Below are 9,848 nucleotides of genomic sequence, written 5' to 3'. Positions count from 1 at the left end.
GCACTAGGAGCACTCTCTGGCACCTAACAAGTACTCAGTATTTGCATTCTATTATTATTAGTGTATGGAACCAAAATGGGATGCAGAAACCAGGGGAACTGATGAGCAAGGAGTGTCAAGGGGAGCAGAAGGGAGAGGGAAGAGTCATGCAAGCCTGGAGGAATTCCCTCGCTGAGTGCAAAAGCCCATGGAAGGTTATTATGCCATTTTAGCTGACTTGCTTCAGCATGCAGCTTTCTGAAGTCACACTTCCTTTTAATATTTGCTAGTGGTTTCCAGTGCTCCATTTATCTCCCTGTATTGTGCACAGCAATTCAACTCTCTGCCTAGCTCTCCCCTTCTAGAACATGTCATAGGAAAACTTTACCTTTTAGACCCAAAGAGATTATCAAGGTCTTTTCCTCAACAAGGTCCACAGCCCCACATAATACAGGATGCCCCTTTTCTGGTCCTCAAAAGTGGCTGTAATAGTTACTATTCAAATAACATCTGTTTTCCTTATAACTACATTTGAATTGTGTGAGACTCAAAGGAGAAAGGGGTTTTGCACAAGGATAAACCCAGTTTATTGGTTCTTAGCTACTATCCTAGTTTCTCAGCATTCCTTTCTTTTGGAAGCATTTCTCCACTGGGCTCCCTTAGACAATACCTCACTTGCCACTTTTCTCAGACTCTTCTTTGTGACCTCTGAATGTTGGCCCAATCTTCCTGTCCTCTCTCTCTATACTCGTTCCCTAGGTGATCTTAACTAATCCTGTCGTTCTAAAATAACCATCTATAGCCTTATTGTGGTGATCATTTCACAATATACACAAATATTGATTCATTACGTTGTACACTTGAAACTAATAAACATTATGCTTCAATTATACCTCAATAAAAAAACAAAGTAACCTATGCATTACTGCTTGTGGTAGCATCCAAGATGGTCCCAGGGATCCCCACCTCCTGGTACTCATGCCCTCAGCTATAGTCCCCTCCCACAATGAATGATCTACTGAAGAAGTGACCATGTGTGATTTCCAAGGTTAGGTCACAAAAAGCATTTCAATCGTGGGGTGCCTGGGTGACTCAGTCGATTAAACGTCTGACTCTTGATTTCAGCTCAGGTCATGATCTCAGGGTGGTGAGATCAAGCCCCATGTTGGGGTCTACGCTCAGGGTGGAGTCTGCTTGAGAGTCTCTTTCCCTTCTCCTCCTCACCCCATCCACACCTGTGCACTCTCTCTCAAAATAAATAAATCTTTAAAAAAAAAGAAGAAGAAGAAGAAGAAGAAGGGGAGCCTGGGTGGCTCAGTCAGTGAAGCATCTGCCTTCAGCTCAGGTCATGATCCCAGGGTCCTGGGATCAAGCCCTGCATTGGGCTCCTTGCTCAGCAGGGAGCCTGCTTCTCCCTCTACCTCTGCCTGCCGCTCCCCCTGCTTGTGCTCTCTCTCTCGCTTGCTATCTTTCTCTGTGTGTGTCAAATAAAGAAAGAAAATCTTAAAAAAAAAAAAAAAAGCATTTCAATTCTGGCTTGGTCTCTTGGATTGCTCACTCTGGGGGAAGTCAGCTGGCCTTAAAGTTATATTATGGGGGGGAAAAACTACCTGAAAAAAATCAGTGATATCACAAAATTTCCCACTTAAGCTCCAGTGGCGAGGATCTCATGGAACAGCCATCAAATCCAAAATTGCAGTCCTTTTCTGGTAATATCTCAGAATACTCTATAGTCTTCAGTTGGCAAAGGACACATTAGGTTTATTATTCACTCTGCCCTATTCTCACTGCTAAGAAATCCAATTAGCACAGCATCCTTATCATGAGATTCCAGCCCTCATTCACTAGACCACAAGCCCTAATTCAACACAGACATAAAAGGTCCTTTTGGACTCAGGAATTAATGAACTGAAGAAGTGAAAGGTCTATCTTTAGAGAAAATAACTTATAAGAAAAATTCCAAGTACAGGATCAGACAACAAAAGACAAGCATATTGTTCATGATTATTTTAAAATCTAAACCTTCACAAATTAAAATGTTTACTTTTTATATGCATTTGTTGTATGTACAGGCCACAGAAAGATCTGGAAAATATTGTACATACTAAGTTGTTACAGTGGTAATCTGGAAATTACCAACAACTCTGAAGACTATTTTATTTTTTCTTGTGTACATTTCTTAAAACGCTTAACAAAGAACATGTATAACTCTGATATTAGGGAAACCATGAATTTTAGTTATCCAGAACAAATGGGTTTGCAAGCATGTCTGAGCAGGAAGGAAACCATCCAGAAGACATCCTAGGTTGCCAAAGCAGTCACTTCTTTAGGCTTTGTAAGAGTGCCACCTACTGGAATCTCAGGAACTGAACTTTTAAAAAAAATTAACCCTGCTTTTCAAGCCCCTTGAGGTATGTTTGATACTAGAAAGTTTTTGTTTTTGTTGTTGTTGTTGTTTAAGGGGGGAGGAAGGACAGAGCGAGAGAAGAGAGAGAATCTCAAGCAGGTTCCATGGTCAGCACAGAGCCCAACACAGTGTTAGATCTCACAACCCTGAGATCATGACCTGAGCTGAAACCAAGAGTTGGATGCTTAACCTACTGAGCCACCCAGGGGTCCCTAGGAATTTCACTTTTAAAAAAAATAGAGAGCTAGAGAAAAGACAAAAAAGCAAACTTTTTTTACAAGCATCAACTTAATAAATTAAAACGTTCTTACTTAAATAACGAGTGGCTTTAGTTTCCAGAAAGTCCACCAGTAAGGAGGCAAGTTGTCTCAAGGCATAAAGAAGAAAGGTTGTGATTATTCAGAACCAGACAGACAATCTGAACTACTCAAGCTTTTAAAAATATACTCAAACATCAACTGAAAAATATACTCACATAGCTGAGAAAATGACTTTTTAATGGGCTAATAAATGTTTCTTAAGACTTGGAGCTGGACCTAAGATTTAAATGTCATTTAATATTAGTATCATAAACTCAAAATCAAACTAAAAAATATTAGTGTCCTAACTGAATATATCCTCTTCATCCCACGCCACTTCCCTGGCTGAACTTGGCTGGTCAGAATATGTGCATTTAAGGTGTCAACTTGGAACGTACCTCCTAAAGTTATATACACATTAAGTTTCTGCTAAGTGTATCCATCTGGGGATATTTCATTTATTTGCAAATACCATGGGATTTTTTTTTTTAATCATTAAGGCTGCAATTTCATATTTCAAATGAACAGAGCTGCAAATACAACTTTTTTAACCAGTTGTATAATTTTTAATTTTTTAAACAATGATCAGTTGGTATATTTATGTATACATGCAAGGAATCACATATTTTTATTTGTATGTTCATTCATTCAACCAATATTTATTTAGCACCAATTATATGTAAGTCTTAATATATTGAAAATAACCAGCTTTTATGAACTAAAGGTAAATACATGATAAAGTTTCATACATTATTCTCCTTGGTCGCACTGGTGCAAACAGAATAAGGCAAGTTGCCTTCAACTTAACTGGCAAGAGTGTCATTGCTCCATACACAGTAAATGTGATTATTTAACAGAAGTATGAAGAGACTTAGTCAATTCCTGTTGGAAGATAGGACACCTCTTCATTCATTTTTAGGAGTTTTATACGTTTTTTAAGGGGCAGCTTACACTGTTAAACAGGTATTTTCAGGGTATTTTTTAAATTTTTATATTTTAAGTAATCTCTACACCCAAGACGTGGGGCTTGAACTTACAACCCCAAGATCAAGAGTCGTATGCTCTACCAACTGAGCCAGCCAGGCGTCGGGGCATATTTTTAAATTATGATACTCTTAAATATTTAATTATATTCTACATTACATTTTTCATTATTTTAAGCACTTTCAAGGTACTTTAAGATGTTTTCACCAGACACCCATTTTACACAACCTCATGTGCTGATTCTGGAATGACAGAGTAATTTTAATGTTAAACTTCCCTATCTTATCTGATAAGTAACTCAGTAGGTTGATAAATAATAAGGTAAATTTTCATCATTGTTTTAAAAAACAAACAAACATATATAATAGCATCTAATCAAGAGAGAATCCTGGAACAAATACTGCAGAACTAGATCCAGACTAACACAGAATTCACCGTCAGTGTGCTATAGATAAAGCAGAACAATGAAGTCCAGTTTCCCTATCTCATTAATCAGAGGTTGGGGGTAAGGAAAAGTCACCCAAGGGATGAGGACGGTGGGAGAATCTGACTCGGTTCCCCAGCCGAGTCTTCAGTAGTAGCTTCCTCTACGTGACTCTGGAAGGTGGTGTGTGTGTGTGTGTGTGTGTGTGTGTGTGTGTGTGTGTTGGGGGTTTTTTTGTTTTGTTTTTTATTTACAGCTTGCAGAGCTGGAAGGAGCAAGAACTGAATGCTAACCAGTGGGAAGATGAGAATCGCTCTAGGGGAAGGTAGGTCTCAGCAGGGAGGAGAGCCCTATGAACATTTTAGTCATCATTATCATCATCATCTGTCACCTCCAGGGTACACAGCAAACGTGCATGTCAGAGGAGATAATTTCTGAGGAGTTAAAGAACAATATAACATTGCAATTGCCCAGATAAAAAGCTAAAGCAGCAGGTTACACAATTCTTTCCCGATTTCTCCGGACAGAGATTGTTTAGCTGCATTTTCCAATGTATCAGCATTCGGAAAACCTAATCATATAAAACCACATTCCAAAACTTCATGCTATGTGTCACAAAACACTTGCTGTACAAAAATATATCCAAACACCTTACATCATCATAACTTGTCTATGTTTAGAATGTTTGTGGGTCATTTATGTTTGGTTTAGTCAGAAAAATCATGAAATAAGGGTTATTTTAACAAGTTTATACATTTAAGTCAAACTGTACTTTGGCTAAAGTGTACAAGCCAAGAAAAGTTATTCCATCAATATTGGTCTAAAAATCCTTCCATTATAACTTCTTAACTAGGTCAAGCTCCGTGTCTCCTGGGTCCATCGATTTATTTATTCATTCAACAAATATTCTAAGCACATCCTGGCCACGTCTGGCATTCTTCCTCCTAAATATCTATGATCCAGTTACTTTCCTCCATCCCCACCACCACCGTCCCGGTCCAGGCCACCACTCATCGCCCCTTGCCTGAAAACCACACAGCTTCCACATGCACCTCCCTCCCTTCTATTCCTCCCGCCACAGTCAGGGAGAGATTGTTTTGAAAAGACAAACCTGACCCTGTCACCCTATTGCTTAAAACCCTTTGAAGGCTTCCTATACTCGTTGGACCAAAATCTAGCAAGGTCTGGCCTGGCCCCCTTTCCCTTCTCTCAAATTGTGTGCCTCCCCCTGCCTTCACCTCCCCCTGCTGGCCTAGTTCAGCTTTTCTACACCCTGCTCCTTCCCACTGGCTTTCCCCTCATTGCCTAGAATGTGCTTCCTCTCCATTTTGGCCTGGCTAACTCCTACTCACCTTGCCAGGTTTGAATTCAGATATCACCTCCTCTGAGAAGCCTTGAAAGTCTCTATCCCTCCCCCTCCCCCCACCATGATAACCACATTAGGCTCTCCTATTGTGTACTCTCATAATACACTGTAGTCTTCTTTTGCATGACTACTCAATTAATGCCTGCCTCTCCCACTGTAAGATCTCTAAGCTCTCTACTGTTTTGCCTTCTACTGTAGCCCGGGTGTCGAGCCCAGTACATAAAACAGCAATCTAGCCCATTGTATAGGAAAAAATCAGTATTTGTTGAATATGTGTGCACGGAATTGTGTACAAGTGCTAGACTATTCACTCAATAAAAGTTGGAACAACACTACTGTGGAATCCGCAGGACTTAGCATTGGACTACCACATAAGAGGCACTCAATAAACATTTGTTGCATGAATACTGAAAAGTGTTGATATGTTTTGTCTATTATTTTCTTGAAACATTCAACAGATTTTTCTCTATTTATTAACTCTAAAATTTATTTATTAACTCTAAAATTTATTTATTAACTCAAATTTTCCACAACTTATCTTTGGTAAGACTGAATAAACAAACCCAAATTTATCAATGCACAGCAGCTAAGCAGTATCCATCATATGGGGGGCATTAAGAGAATGCTTTGCTGGATTATTTACAATAGCCAAGATATGGAAGCAACCCAAGTGTCCATCAACAGATGAATGGATAACCATGAGAGACAATGGACTCTGAAAAACAAACTGAGGGTTCTAGAGGGGAGGGGGGGAGGATGGGTTAGCCTGGTGATGGGTATTAAAGAGGGCATGTTCTGCATGGAGCACTGGGTGTTATGCACAAACAATGAATCATGGAACACTACATCAAAAACTAACGATGTAATGTATGGTGATTAACATAACAATAAAAAATTAATTAAAAAAAGATGTAGTATATATCTACACTGGAATATCCCTCAGCCACCAAAAAAAAAAAAAAAAAAGAATGCAATCTTGCAATTTGCAACGTCCCCTCTAACATGGACCTAGAGGGCACAATGCTAAATGAAATAAGTCAGTCAGAGAAAGACAAATACCAGATGATTTCACTCATATGTGGGGTTTAAGAAACAAACAAGCAAACAAACAAAAAAAGAGATAAACAAAAAAAAAAAAAAGACTCAAAGACAGAGAACAATCTAGTGGTTGCCAGAGGGGAGGTGAATAGGGGGAAATAGATATAGGGGATTATCTTGATGAACATTGAAAAATATACAGAATTGTTGAATCATTATATTGTATACCTGAAACTAATAGAACACCATGTATTAATTATACTTGAATAAATAAATAAAGAGGATGCTTTGAATATATTTAATTTGAATCTACTGATTTTGGTTATTTTTTAATAATGTATGAGTCACATGGAAAGGAATTCCACTTACTTTATTCTCCTTAAACCTTAATAAAAAAAAATTAGGCTGTCAGGGACTAAAACACCATGAAGAAGTTGTCTGCATTTTACTGAGAAATTTGGTGAATTCAATTAATATTTTCAGAAAACCTTCAGGATACTTGTCACTTTGTGGAGACATAACTTTTTTATCTAGAATACACAAATTCCCACTCAGTAATTTCACAAGGCATATTGATATAAATCATATTGCTCAACACAGTATCTGATGACTCAGTAGAAAGTGATCTTCAGTTTCAATAAGCAGTCTTTACATTAATGATGCTGTTTTTGTTTTTTTATTTTTTTGTTTTCGTTTTTGGGGTTTTTTGTTTAGGAAATTAACCTGAGGACTTCTTCCCATATATCTGAAGAGTGCCAGGAGTTGTTTTCACAAAATACGGTCTCGTCTCTATGAAGTCTTCATAAGAAAAAAAACAAAAACTGTATCCATTAAAGTTCACTTATGAAGCAACCCCAGAGTCCTCTTACTCATCATTAGAGTGTGCTTTGTATACAGGCAATCAACTCACTATGGATACAAAACTGAGTTCTCCACCGAAAACTAATGATGTAATGTATGGTGATTAAAATAACAATAAAAAAAGTAAAAAACACAAAAACAAAACAAAACTGAGTTCTCTTAAAGCAACTGATGGAAGACAGATTGGCTTTCCATGTAAAAACTGAGTCTGAAACCTTAATACTCCTGGCAATCTAGACCAAAATAGAACTTGTTCCTCCTTCGTTAACCAGGGTGGTCTAACTAAAATAGATTTTTCTCTCAAATATTTACTGGCCATTACAGAAGCAACTGTGAGCAAACATAGACATATATGCAAATAACATTACCTTGACGTATAAAGACACCTGCCTAGACCAGGAAGAAAATGCAGATGAGGTGCCACAGAAGTTGGTAGAGGGAGAGAATATATAGGGCTGGGGCATGAAAACCAGGGGCACTCTTATGGCAGAAAAGCATTTGAGGATATAAAAATCTCAACGTATGGTGTTAAATGGAAATGGGTAGGCAGGAACAGAACCAAAAAGCATCTCCCTCGGAATGCTTTCCCACAAGACTAAGTGACCTTCTTCTGAGAATCCTATGTTCTTTGACCATGCTAGTCTGAACTTTATATTATAGATGAGTTTGTGTGTCTGATTCCTCTTCAAAGGCAGGACTATGTATTATTGACCATCCAGAAATACCTTCCCAGCACTTAATGCAGCATCTGGCAGAATGTAGGTATGTCAAACATGTTGGTTGGAGTGAGGTTTAGGAACATCACAGTCAGTATATACCTTGTCAAAATGATTGAAAAATTTAGGGGAAAAGATTGGCTGAAATCCAAAGAAAACTATTTGTTAAGCCCATCATTTAGCACAGTTTAAAATAAAGCATATGTTGACTGAATTTTTCATTTTGGCACCAATCATGCTGTCACGCAGGTATGGTTCTATTATGAGTCACTCAAAATTCTGTAATCTGGGAATAATAATCAGTGTATTTTAATCACTATATTACAGCAAGTGAGGACACAGGAAAACAAAATCAACAATACTGCAAAGTGCCCACTGATCAATTTGTTTTAGGAAGAATGTCCTACTCAGCAGTGCTATAACAGTAACACCTAACAGCTAAACAACCTGGAAGAAAAAATATGTATTGTCAGGGAAAGTCTGCTTAGAGTGAAATAAAAATCCAATGTGTATCATGAGATTTTGCAATAGCTCATGTTGTAATATAGAAATATGATTTTAACTAAAGGAGGAAGATAATTATAGCTTAGGAGCCAACTAGCTAATCAACACTGTAATCAGAAATGTCTGAGTGACAAGCCTTGGCCTCACACCCAAGAGGGTGAACCCAAAATGTTAGTGAAACAAGTTTCCATTGCAAATGTGTTCAAGACACCTGAGCCATCCTGAAACCAAGATGGGGGCAGGGGTGGGGAAGGCAAGGGTGTTAGGTTACTAATGACTAATTATTAAATTTAAATAATTTCTCTAAGAGGAAAACAAGAAATTCTGTGCTGTATTCTATCTCTGGAAGTACTATTATGCTGGAGACTGATTGCAATTTAATAAAACACAGCATGCATTCCTTAAAAAAAAAATAGTCCTTTAACTAACACTGCGAGACAGAAAAAAAGAAGGTCAATCGATCCTACGTATTTAGAAGTGATCCAAGTAATGGTAACCTAGATGATAATGGAAGTGAAAACCATGTCCTCCAAGGAGCAATTGAATGAACTGACGACCCCTTAGCTTAGGAAAGAAACAATTTTGGAGGGTAGAGTAACACTCTTTAAATATCCAAAAGACTCCAAAGCTAAGTTTTATGTGGCAGAGAGCACACTATATTCTGTGTGGCAGATTTCAGTTCAATGTCATGAGAGAGTTTTTAGTAGTTAGAGCAGCTCAGAAATGGAATGCCCAATAAGATAATGAGCTTCTCTTTACTAGAAATATTTAAGGAGAGATGGGAGATATTTGATTAAGGCAGTTCTGCTTGGTGTTGAATATCATCAACAAGAGAAGCAAGAAGGGAACTAGCATCTGTAGGTACCTACCATTTGCAAGACACTTTACATGTGTTATCCAAATGGGCAGTCTCTACCTAATTAATTTTTTGTATTATTTCCCAGATGAGGATACTAGGGCTCAGAGATGTTAAGTAACTTACCACACACCCAGGAAGAGGGAGAGCTAGGATTTGCAACCTGGGAACATCTAAGGTCCCTCGCAAATTGTGTCTTGGTTGACACCATGACAGTCAATGTGTTAGTGGCCTAGATGATTCTATTCTGATCATTTCTATCAATCTTTCTAGTCTGGTATTATTTCTGTCAGAATATCTAGAGGCTTTTGGTCAAAAGGCATAGTAGTTTCCCCATGACATCAAACTCAAAAGATAAACCATCCTTTAGGTCCTTTCCAGATGAATTCTGTAATTTTGATGACCAATCCCTAA

This window comes from Halichoerus grypus, chromosome 2, assembly GCF_964656455.1.
Source record: "Halichoerus grypus chromosome 2, mHalGry1.hap1.1, whole genome shotgun sequence".
Taxonomy (NCBI): Eukaryota; Metazoa; Chordata; class Mammalia; order Carnivora; family Phocidae; genus Halichoerus; species Halichoerus grypus.
Note: the sequence above shows the minus strand (reverse complement) of the source record.